Here is a 13,401-nt window from a genome sequence, read left to right on the forward strand (position 1 = left end):
ATGCATCATACTTGTGTCTTTTAAGAGGACACTTGTCATTACATTCAGAGCCCACTCAGGTAATACAGGATGATCTCATGTTCAAGATCCTTAACTTAATTATATCTGCAAATATGCTTTTAAAAAATAAGATCACATTTTTAGATTCTAGGGATTAGAATGTGAACGTTATCTTTTGGAGGGTGACACCATTCAACTCATTACAATCTACTCTGGTCCCCCAAATTCACATCTTGTATACTTGTACATCTTGTATACATGGAAAGTATAAACCATCTTCCAAAGACTCAATTCATTACATCTGAGACCAAATTCTCATCTAAATATCAATTCAAAAGTCCCAGGTTTCATCATCTACCTCAGGTATGGGTTAGACTCTTAGTATAATCCATCTTGGGACAACAGTTTTCTTTCTGTGGACACGTAACACAAAAGAACAAATTATCTGCTTTCTAGACACAATGGTGGGATAAGTAGAGATGTTAGACATAGAAAGAAAGACATTTTCTTTAAAGGTGTCCCCAGTTTCAGGTAAACACAGACAGAAAAAATTCCATTAGGTTTTAAGACCCATAAATAATACTTCACTCCTTAGTACTATAGTTTTGTCTTTTTGAGAATGTCATATAAATAAATACAATAGTATGTAACCTTTTCAGATTAGCTTTTTTCACTCAGCTTAATTCCTTTGAGAATCATCCATGTTTTCCTATATACTCATAGTTTGTTCTTTTTCCTTGCTGAGTAGAAAGGCATACATACACACATTCCACTGTATGTATGTACCAAACTGAGTTCCCCATTCCCCATTGGAAGAACTTTGGGTTATTTCTAGTTTTGGCAATTATGAGGACAGCGGCTACGAGTGTTAGTGGCTGATGTTTTGTGAGTATCAGTTTGATTTCTCTAGGATAACTATGCAAACAAGAGGATCGCTAAGTCAAATAGGTATATGATTAACTTTATTGTTTTTAAAGATTTTATTTATGTATTTATTTGAAGAGAGAGGGGAAAGGAGGGAGAAAGAGAGGGAGAGAAACATCTCATCAGTTGCCTTGCACAAGCACTCAGCTGGGGACCCAGCCTGCAACCCAGGCATGTGCCCTGGCTGGGAATAGAACCAGTGATCTTTGAGTTCTCAGGCCAGCACTCAGTTCACTGGACCACACCAGCCAGGGTTGATTAACTTTATTTTTAAAACTTTCAAATTTTTTTTGAAGTGACTGGATATCCCATTCCTATCAGCATTATATGAGAGTTCCAATTCCTCTTCAACCTCCTTAGCTGCTGTGAACTAAATGTTTCTGTTCCATCCAAAATTTATATATTGAATCTCCAGTGTAATGGCATTTGGAGGTGGGGGCCCTTGACGAGTAATTAGATCATGAGAGTGAAGCCTTCATAAACAGGATTAGTGCTCATATGAGGAGACTTGATACTGATATTCTCTCTCTCTTCCCCTCCCTCCCTCCCACCTTCCCTCTCCTATTTGAAGAGGGTAAACAAGAAGGTAGCTCTGCAAACCAGCAAAAGGGCCTTCACCATGCTGACACCTTCATCTTGGATTTTCAGCCTCCCGAACTATGAGGAATAAATTTCTGTTTTTAAGCCACCCAGTTTATGGTATTTTTTATAGCATCCCAAGTAGACTAGTACACTAGTACTTGGTATTATTAGTGTTTTTTTTTATTTTAATCATTCTCATATTGAAAATCATTGTGGTTTTAATTTTCCTATCTGAACTGACTAAAGATATCGAGCATCACTTCATGTATTCACTTGCCATCCAAACATCCTCATGGGTGTCTCTCCAAATCATTTACTCGTGGTATAATTGGGCTCCTTATTCACTTACTGTTGAGTTTTAGGAGGATATTATTTAGTTTTGGATATAAGTCCTTTGTTAGATACCTGATTTGCAGTTATTTTCTCCTTGTCTATAGCTTGTCTTTTCACTCTCTTAACAATGCCTTTCATTTTTAAAAAGTTTTAAATTTTTGTTAAGTCCAGTTTATAATTATTTCTTTCATAAATAATTCTTTTGATGTCATGCCTAAGAACACTTTTCCTAACACCAGGTCATGAAGATTTTGCTGCTATGTTTTCTCCTAAAAGTTGTATATGTATAGTGTCAATGAGTACTGGCCTTATTGGGATGAGTTGTGTAAAAATGTCCAATCAGTACATTGTATACCTGAAACTAATATCATATTGTACATTAACTGTAATTGAAAAAAATTAAAAATGAAGTTTTATAGATTTTACATTTAGATCCATGACCATTTTGCAATAATATTAGTACAAGGTATGATATTTAGTTTTTTTCTTTTGTTTTTTACAATAGAAAAAAACAAATAAGGATTTGTTCCAAATCACTTTTCAAAAATATGTTTCTTTTGCCCTGGCTGGTGTATCTCAGTGGACTGAGTGCCAGCCTATGAACCAAAGGGTCCCCAGTTTGATTCCTTGTCAGGGCTCAGGCCTGGGTTGGCAGCCAGGTCCCCAGTTGGGGGCATGCAATAGGCAACCTATTGATGTTTCTCTCACACATCCATGTATCTCTCTTTCTCTTTCTCCCTCCCTTCCCCCTCTCTAAAAATAAATAAAATCTTTAAAAAATATTCCTCTCTCTATTTAATTACTTTTTCATCTTTGCCAAAAATCAAATAGTTATATTTGTCTGAATCTATTTCTGTACTCTCTATCCTGTATCATTAATCTATTTGCCTATTCTTTTGCCAGTACTACACTGTCTTGATTACTGTAGCTTTTAAAAAAGATTTTATTTATGTGTTGAGAAAGGAGAAGGGAAGGAGAAAGAGAGGGAGTGACACATCAATGTGTGGTTGTCTCTCACATGCTGCCTACTGGGGACCTGGCCCACAACCCAGGCATGTGCCCTGACTGGGAATTGAACCAGCAACCCTTTGGTTCACAGCCTGCACTCCATCCACAGAGCTACACCAGCCAGGGCTAATTACTGTAGCTTTATATTAAGTCTAGAAGTCAGGTACTATGGATTCTATAAATTTATTTCTATTTATCAAAATTGTTTTAGCTATTCTGTTTCTTTTGTCTGTCCATGTAAGTTTTAGAATAATCTTTTTTTAAATTTATTTATTTTTTATTGATTATGCCATTACAGTTGTTCTATTCCCCCCTTCATTCCCCTCCACCCTACTCCCCTGTCCCCACCATTACCCCCCCTTTAGTTTATGACCATGTGTCTCAAGTTCTTTAGATTCTATATTTCCCATGCTATTCTTGCCCCCCCATCTATTTTCTATCTACTGTCTATGCTACTTATTTGTTGTACCTTCTCCCTCCTTCTCCTCCTCCCACTCCCCTGTTGCTAATCCTCCTTGAGATCTTCATTTCTATGTTTCCACTCCTGATCTAACTGTCCTTTTAGTTTGCTTTTGTTTTAGGTGTGGTTGTTAATAACTGTGAGTTTGCTGTCCTTTCACTGTTCATGTTTTTTTAACTTCTTCTTCTTAGGTAAGTCCCTTTAACATTTCATATAATAAGGGCTTGGTGATGATGAACTCCTTGAATTTGATCGTATCTGAGAAGCACTTTATCTGTCCTTCCATTCTAAATAAAAACTTTGCTGGATAGATCAATCTTGGATGTAGGTCTTTGGATTTCATGACTTGGAATACTTCTTTCCAGCCCCTTCTTGCCTATAAGGTCTCTTTGGAGAAATCCACTGACAGTCTGATGGGAACTCCTTTGTAGGTGACTGTCCTCTTAGCTCTTGCTGCTTCTAGAATTCTCTCCTTCATCTTAATCTTGGCTAATGTAATGATGATGTGCCTTGGTGTGTTTCTTCTTGGGTCCAACTTCTTTGGGACTCTCTGAGCTTCCTGGATTTCCTGGAAGTCTATTGCTTTTGCCAGATTGGGGAAATTCTCCTTTATTATTTGTTTAAATAAGTTTTCTACTGGTAGCTGTTCCTTTCCCCCTTCTGGTACCTTGTCTAATACCATATGATCTCAACTTTAACAGGAACCTAAACAACAAAACAAACAAGCAAGCAAAATATAACCAAAGACACTGAAATAGAGAACAGGCTGACAGGGACCAGAGGGGAGAGGGGAGGGAATTTCAGGGGAAAAGGGGAAGAAGGGTTTACAAGAACAAGTATAAAGGACACATGGACAAAAACTAAGGGGGGTGGAAATGGGAGGGAGGTGAGGAGCACTGGGGGGGTGGACTGGGATGGGAGTAAAAGACAGAAAACTGTACTTGAACAGCAATTAAAAGACAGAAAGAAAGAAAGAAAGAAAGAAAGAAAGAAAGAAAGAAAGAAAGAATAATCTTGTTTCTATATACAAAATATGCCTCTGTGTTTTGATTATAATTATGTTAGATCTACAGATTAATTTAGGAAACTTGACAACTTTCCTATATTGAGCATTCCAGCCCATAAAAAAAGGCATATTTTTCCATTATTTAAGTTTTCTTTACTTCTTTCATCCTCACTTCATAGTTTTCATCATATAGATCCTATGAGTTTGGCTAAATTTTATTTCTAGGTATACTCCTTTATTATGGGAAAATTTTGCTTGTAATTTTCATTTTTGGGGGGGTATTCAATTGTAGGATGATTTTTTGTGTGTATCTATTTGGTGAGATTGTATTCAGTGATCTTGTTTAACTCTCATATGCATTACAGGATTCAAAAATGAATTCCTGAGTATTCTATTATATTGGAAATCATATCATCTGTAAATATTTTTTAATTTGTTTTCATTTTTACTTTATAGTCTTACTTTTTATCCTAGACAACTTGTATTTCTTCATTTCCACCCTGTACATCTTCTATTCTTTTTCTTACCTTATTGCAATGGCTAATACTTCCAAGATGCTGTTCAATAGCAATGAAGAAATCAAACATTCTTGCCTTTTTACAGTCAGCAAAGAGAAACATTCTATCACCAACAAGTACAATGTTAGTGGAAGATTATTTCTAGATTTCCTTTACCAGATTAAAGAAGTTCTTTTCTACTAGTTTTTTGAGAGTTTTTTTAAATTGATAATAGATACCGAGTTTTGTCAAATGGTATTTCAGCATCAATTGATATGATCATGTGGGTTTTTCTTCTTCTTACTGCTAGTATAGTAGATCATTTTACTGATTTTCAAATACTGAGCCAGCCTTTCATTTCTTAGATAAAATACATTTTTCTTTTGTACCACTTTTATTTTATGTAATGCTTAGTTCAATTTAATATTATTTTACTGCAGACTTTGGGTTAGTTCATAAGTAATATTGATCTGTGTGATTTTTCTGGATTGCCTTTTTCTGGATTTCATACGTGGTCTCATAAAATGAATTTTGAAATATTTCCTTCTCTTGTATTTGCTGGAAGAGATTTTGTAGACTTGGTGCTATATCTTCTTTAAACATTTAGTAGAATTCACCAGATAAGCCAAGTTAGCATGGAGTTTTCTTTTTCAGAATGTTTTGTTGTTGTTTTACTATAAATTCAATCTCTTCAGTATTTATAGGACTGTTCAAGTTATCTATTCCATCTTGGGTGAGCTTTGGTAGTTTGGTGTTCAAAGAATTGGCATTTCAGCTAATATGTAGAATTTGTTGAGTTTTCAAAGTATTAGCTTAATATCCTTTCGTCTGCATCTCCTCTTTCATTCCCGATATTAGAAACATTTGCCTTCACTTTCTTTGTCAGCCATGATAGTGGTTGTCTATTTTATAAATATTTTCCAAGGACTATCTGTGTTTTCATTCATTATATTTTTTCTTGTTAAATTCCTTTTATTTGTTTTCTCTATTACTTATTTTCTTCTTTCCTCCTTCTTTCTCTAGTTTAAGGTAGAAATTCAGATTATTTATTTGAGATCTTTCTTCTTCTTTAGTGTGCTACATGGGAATAGCTCTTAGGAAGCAGGCTCAACCAAGCAGGGGTTTTTTTTTAAGCATATTAATGTGCTAGCCCACAGTCTTCTGGCCTCTGTTATTTCTGCTGAGAAGTAAGCTATTAATTTTATTAGGGTTTCTTTACAAATAAAGTGTGATTTTTCTCTTGTTGCTTTCAACTTTTTTTTCTTTCCTTTGACTTTTGACATATTTACTATGATATGCTTCTTCATAGCTCTCTTTTCATTTATCCTACTTGGAATTCATTGAGTTTCCTGGATCAGAGGTTTTTGTTTTTCAATAAATAGAGGAATTTTCAGGTATTATTTCTGATATTTTTTCTTCTCCTTTCCTTCCAATACTACTATTATGTATATGTTGGTACACTTAATATTGTGTCCCACACTTATCTGAGGCTCTGTTCATTATTCCTCAGCTTGTACACTCTCTATCAATCAATACTCAAGTCTGCAGGTTCTTTTTGCTGCCAATTCAAATCTCCTGTTAGGCCTATCCTGTGAGTTTTACCTCAGTTATTTCACTTCCTAATTCCAGAGTTTCCTTTAAAAAATTCTCATTATTTCTATTATCTACTTGATTTATAGTACTGTCATCACACTTCCTTTACTTCTTTAGACATAAGTTTCTTTAGTTCTGTGAATATCTTTATATTAGTAACTTTGAAATCTTTGTCTGTTAAATCGAGTATCTAGTCATTCCCACAGGCATTTTCAGTTGCCTGCTTCTTACCCAATATATGAATCATACATTCCTGTTCCTTTTCATGCCTTGCAACTTTTTTCTTGGAAACTGGAGAATTTAGATAATTCACTGCAGCTACTCTGGGACCTGGTCCCCTGCCTCGAGCTCATTATTCTTATTCCCTACCTCTATCCCTACATAGACACAAACATGTGTGTTCTGATCAGGGAGACACAACCTATACTAGTACTACTAGGATTTTGTTCCACATTGTCCATGATCACACCTATCTGCTAAACTGTGCTGATTCCTGGCCTATTTCTTATTTCAATAGTGCCTCCACCTCACATTTTCCAAAGAAATAGAAAAAAAATCCTAAAATTTGTAAAAAACCCAAATAGCCAAAACAATTTGAGAAAGAATAAAGTTAGAAGTATCACACTTCTTGGCTTCAAACTATATTACAAAGTTATAATAATCAAAAGAGTATGATAATGGCATAAAGACACATAGACTAATGGAATAGTATAGAGAGCCCAGAAATAAACCCATGCATATACCACCAACTAATCTTTGACAAGAATGTCAAGAACACCCAATGGATAAATGATAGTACTTTCAATAAATCACGTTGGGTAAACTGGATGTCCACTTGCAAAAGAATAAAATTGAATCTGTATGTTACATCATTCACAAAAACTAAAATGAAATGGACTAAAGACTTAAACCTAAGAGTTGAAACTCTGAAACTTGTAGAAGAAGACATAGAGCAAAAGTTTCCCGACATTGGTTTAGTAGATTCACAAATCTCTGAATTACCTTTAACCACCACAATCTCTACTATTCTTGAAAGTAGCCCTTAAGTTTAAACTTCACCCTGCTGTTGCAGATGAAGTAAATTCTTTCAGGGAGAGCAGGAGCTATCTGCTTCCTGACCTAGTTTTCCCTGCTTCTTCTCAGAGGCAAAATTTCTGAACTAGAGGTATAGAACTGTGGGTGGGAACAACGACAAGCTTCATTATCTGAGAGACAACCCTGTTTCAGGAGTTGAGTGCTTGGAGAGAAGTTGGGGTGGAGATGTTGCAGCAACTTATATTCCTCGAAGCTTGCTTCTCTCCTGGCATGGAACCCCCTCCTCAGACCAAAGGAAGAGTTATCCAGGGATGGGGGCAGAATTCTCAATGCACCAAACCCAAAGTAGATCCTCCATTCCACCAGGAAGTGTTGAGCAGAAGAAGGAAGCTTCCCCCATCCAACCACATTCAGCTGAGACTTAGCCTTAGCAACAGGCAGCTCGGACCAGGATCAGATAAGCAGATATGGTGTCCCTATTGCATGGAAAATTCTCCAGTTGGGCTATGAGGAATGGAGAAAGCCCTGTGCTCTTGGCTGCAGCAGTCTGGAGTTGAGTCTATGGCTTACTGAGTTGGGAGCAGGCAGGAAGGGTGTAGACTTGGTTCAAATACCACAAACTCTAACCTTTCTTACCAAATTTTCATAGAATTTCTTAAACAGTTATTTCTCCATTTGTTGTTTGCCTTTAGGACCATTTCCAGAGGCTTTGAATAATTGTTTTTATATACGTATAATTTTTACCTGTTGCAATGGGGAGTGGGTCAACAGAGCTCTCTATATTGTCATGCCAGAAGTTGATCTATTTCAGTTGCATTTATTTTTCAGTTCTACACAGCCCTTCCAAAAGCATTAATCTTTGATTCTCCCTCCTAACTCTTGAATTTTTTAATTTACTGCTCTCCATTTAAATAGTGACTGCTAATTTTATACTAGTCCTCTCAAATATTCAAACTCTTAGTTTCTAGGAGCTTAAGAAATTAGGCTTTTGCTGTGCAAATATCTAGTGAACACTCAGACCCTGATATTAGTTATAATTTTTATCTAAAATTAAGGAACAGAACATCTTTCTCCACTACTGTCCTCTTTCATAAGTTCTGTCTATGGGTTAGTCCAAGTTCAGGAAGAAAGGATGGGATGGCAAAGTTGAAAAGAGGAAAAATTATTTCTATCTGAAGTCCACACAGCCTCGGAACTCAAGGGAAGCCATTAGTAGGATTTCCTGTTGCTATGGGATTGATTTGTTGTGAGGTAATCATCTTTTGCTGAAGCCTGGCTGGCTTCCTTGAAAACAGCAGTCAGAAAGTAACTAACTAGGCCTAACAAGACTAATCCCAACACAGGAAGCCACACAATGATGAGAGACCTGAGGATGCCCAAAGGAAGTCAGTAGGGTGTACTCTCAAATTCTTCCAGGTGTTGGCTTGGCCAGCCAAGACCTCTGGAAATATTTCATGAGTGCTGGTAAGAACCTTTCTGCCAAAGGGCTCCAAGAGATAATTCTTAAAAATTTGGATGCTTAGGTTTGCAATGCTTGTTAACTTTTTACTTTCAGTTGGCATCATGCCTTGAAAAGATGTTTGCAGAAAGGGTTCTCTAAGAACATTATTTGTGAATAATTATACTTGCATGCTAGTTACTCTACATTTGTCTCCCTGAGATCCACTCTACCCATTCTTCTGTGCCTGGATGTTTGTCCTCTGAAGAAGACCCATGCGGATTCATCACCATGCTCCAGCATCCTGTGGACTAGTTTCCAGCTGGGTTTGGCCAAGGGAAGATATGAACATGAAATTGGAGGATGTGAAAAGAGAAAGATTGGGCTGTTTCTTCACTGCTGCCTCCCTGGCAGTAGCTGTGTCCCAGGACTCTCATTGGGCCTCTAGAAATACTAAATCCTCTCCAAAGAGCTTCTGGCTGTGCGGTTTCTGTGTGCTTCGTCACCACATTTGTTCCCATAACTGTGCCCACATCTTTTTAAGTAGTGTCTTCATATGATCCATTTATACTGGGTTCTGTTTCCTGTCGGGTCCCTAACAATTACATTTTAAAACCTATATGTATCATTATTTTAAGTCTCACCATAGCCCTGCAAGGTATTGCCATTATTAACTCATTTACAGATAAGGACAAATAACTTACTCAAGTAACACACCCAAAGTCACACATCTGGTGAGCTACAGAGTTGGGATTAAAATTCTTGTTCTAACAAAAGCCATTTTCCTTGTTTCATTTAAATTTATAAACAGGTTCTACTTATATTTTTCTTCCAGACACTTTATTTAAGTAGAAGTCAAATTTTATGTCAGCTATCTTAAAAGCATATTAAGTGAAAGCCCTTATTCAAAATGGAATTTGATGAAATGCAGAAAGAAACTGCTAAATTCAAGTACAGTATCTCTGACTGATAAGTTTTAACGATTAGAGTAAAAACAAAAGATTTCATTCAAAACAATGATAAAACTTGATCATCTGCTTTTGCCAGATGCTAGCTACCATTAAGTCTTTGGTTTTTTAGCAGATTCCCTTGTTGCAACTCAACAACCATTTCCAGTCCTCGCTTCCTCTCTTCAACACTTTAAAGGCTAGTTCTCCCAGACTCCTTTCGCAGGTATCTGTGGCCTGGTGACCCCGATCTGGCTAATGAAAAGTAGTTCCTTCACTGATAAAGCGAAAGAACTACTTTTCTTTGCCCTATCCCTTTCTCCATGATTAGAACAATGGTATAATGCCTGGAATTGTAACAGTCATCTTGTAACCATAAGACAAGTTAAATATGTCCCACATACTTCATAATTCTATATACTATAAAAATTACAATTTTATACATATTTCTGTGAATATATTCAATAAACAGCCATAGACTCATCTTAAACACTGAGTTCTGCAAACCGTTAAACTTCTGAGTTTTGTTATTGTTTTATCAAATATTGAATTGATAAAAAGAATATTCCTATAATACATGCATGACATAAAAAAAAACCAACAATACACTGACCGCCTAGATAACTACGGTTCAGAAAAAAGAATGTCAGAGATGATCTCTATTCTAGATTTTATGTTTACCCATCCTTGGTCATTTGAATAATTCCCTTACTTTCCTTTGCTCATCTTTATGCCATTTGAAAGGCTAGGAATTGAAATAAGAACTTCACCTTTTTCAAATTCATGTTGTTAATATATGCAACACCCTTTATCTTTTAAAATACAGTAAAGATTTTATTCGGGGAAGCCTGTATCCAAGGTGCAGAGACCGATGTAATATTGAAAATAGGTGCTGTTTATATTGGTAATCACAAAGCTCTGAGGAGGACAGAGATGTTCATCTTTTCGGAGCTAGTTAGATAAGGAGGACATATGGGGAGGAGAGGTGTTACTGTTACGGGTGTGGGGTAGGTCTTCGTGTGTTCTTAGAGTAGCAACTTCAACTTTGAAGTTTCCGAAGGGGTTGCCCTGCCTCTCCCTCAGCTCAGTCCCAGGCAGGCAGACCTCTGTCCCAGCCTCCCTCCTGAGATCCTGCGTATGCTTTCTTGCTGAATGACTGTTCGCACCGTTATCTCCTCACGGGATACATCTGCTGGGTGCCTCGCATCCTCAGCTCTGCTTTCATCTTTTCGCTGCTCAACACATTGTTTCCTCCAGTCCTGGTGCCAGGGTGGAAGGGAGCCATCCCGCTCGGCCGCACTCTGGGATTGGCAGCGAATGAATGATTGGCAGCGGGCATCTCTGTCAGGGCTTTGGCATGCTGCGGAGTAGAAGCCCTGCGCTAATGAATGCCATCTACACCTACCAGATGTGCCACTGGGTGACATGCCAGATCTTTTACATAATGCCATTCTGCCGGACATGAGACAGCTTGGGGGGGGGGAGGTGTATTTTAATGTCTAGGGTGGGAGTGGGCCTGCCTTTCTCTCTCTCTTTTTTAATTCAGACCTCCCGCCACTACCCATACACCCAATCAGCTCCCCTTACATTCAGCTAAAACCGTGGCTGAGGGCATCCCCGCCACACACAGCTCCGGAAGCTGGAGAGCCTTGTTCCAGGAACTTCTCCATGGCCCGCTTCCACACTCATCATCTTTTCCCTTCCTTGAGTTTGCTCCCTGCCCCCATCCAAACTCGAGGAAGGGCGAATAATTTTTTTTAAAGATATGAAAACACTGGAAGAATCTGAAACAAAAGGAGGGGAGGAGAGAAACCACATTTATTATAATTCGGAAATAACTGGGAGTAATTAGGGAATCCTCCTCCCAATTATTCTCCCCTTCCCTGCGCTAAATGTGCGAGATGAACTGCCCTCACCCCGTCTCCTTCCTCTTCCACACTCCCTCGGAAACTAACAGTACTTCTTCCCAGGGGTGATGCCGGGCCAGTGCCGGCCTCTTCTGGTTGAAGAAGCGTCTCGGTGCGGAGGTGTCCAAACCCCCTGCTGTTTGGAGAGGAATGTTTCCTGGAGCGGGTGGACTGGGTGGGAGCAGAGGGAAATGGGAAAACCACTTCTGACGGAAAGCGGTGCGCGCGAGTAGGAGTGTTTCGGTTCCCACCCTCCGGGCTCCCACCTCGCGAAGGGTGCGGGGGCGTGGGGACGACTCCCAAGCTGGTGCCGGCCTTTCGCTGGACTGCCCGGAACTCCGGGGACTCCCGGGGGCAGGCCTCTGCTCCTCCTCCTCCTCCTCCTCCCCCCCCCCAGGGGCCGCACCCCCCGCACAAACTCGCCCCGCACACACACTCCGGCACCGGGGCCGGCTGGGCGCCGCTCGCGCGCTCCGAGCGCGGCCCTCGTGCGTCGCGGGCCCAGCCGCCAGTCCCGTGCCGGACCCCCGCACCCCCGCCCGCTGCCGAGGCTCCAGATGGCAACTCCTCCGGCTCGGCTCGCGGCCCCCAGACACCGCCCGGCAGCAGCCGGCGGTCGCTGCCTCCCTCCCAGCTGCTGCGGCGAGACGGGGCGCCTGGCAAGCAGGGCGAGCTCCTCTGCAGGCTCGGACTGGTGCGGGAGCCGGGCCTCCGAGGGGTACGCCGGCGTTGTGGGAGCGGGGAAGGAGCCCCGCACGCACCAGGTGAGAAGGCCGCGGGGAGCGCGCGGGGAGGGACGGCCTGACTGCTCCCTTACTGCCCTCACGTCCCCCTCCGACCCCTGCCCTTCCTCCCTTCCCGCACCACCACCGCCACGCCTCCGCGCCTCCGGCAGAGCAACCCTAGATTGAAGGGAGCACCCTCGGGACCGCCGGAAACCGGCGCGCAACCTCCAGGAGGGGGCGCCCCACCTCGCGGAGCGCGGGCTAGAGGGCAGCTGGGCTGGAGCGTCCCGCCCCGCCCACTGGAAGGCTGTCTAGTCCTGAAAGGCGCCCCCTACTGCCGGAGAGCAGTAATGCCCACCAGCTGCAACACCACTTTTCACATTTCTCTCTTCTCAGCACCTCTCCTTTCTCGTTTCCCATTGCTCTCCCCCCCACCCCACCCCACGTCCTTGCTTGCAGGGCTACTTTTCTTTTCCCTGACTCTTTGCATCCTGGAACTTTGCTCTTCTGCCCCTGCCCCTTCAGCCGCTCGCCAAGGGTTTGTCCGCTCTCTGGGGGTGGTGGGGAGGGGAATGCACTTCCTGCTTAGGCTCTGGCTGATCGCTTCAGGTGCCTCCCTGGGTGCCCGAGAAAGCAGTCCAGAGAATGGCAGGCTTGCGGAGGTGAGGTCATCATCTTCCCGGCTGCGGCCCAAGGCTTTTTTGATTTGGTGGTGAGTGGTGCTTTTGGGAGCAGTGCTTCCCCTGAGTGCGGAGTTTTGAATTCCCCTTACTGGATGAATGTATGAAGTTCAGTGGTTTGGTAATGATCCCCTTTCTCCCACACTTGAGGGCATCCTCCCCTTACATATACCCCTTACATATACCCTTAAAAACGCAAAATCCTCCACCCAGGTCAGTTCTCACTGCAGTCCTCCGAAGCGGTCGTGCTGGGGCGGGGTGAGAGG

This window comes from Artibeus jamaicensis, unplaced genomic scaffold (assembly GCF_021234435.1).
Source record: "Artibeus jamaicensis isolate MK-2021 breed Jamaican fruit bat unplaced genomic scaffold, CSHL_Jam_final scaffold_1031, whole genome shotgun sequence".
Classification (NCBI taxonomy): Eukaryota; Metazoa; Chordata; class Mammalia; order Chiroptera; family Phyllostomidae; genus Artibeus; species Artibeus jamaicensis.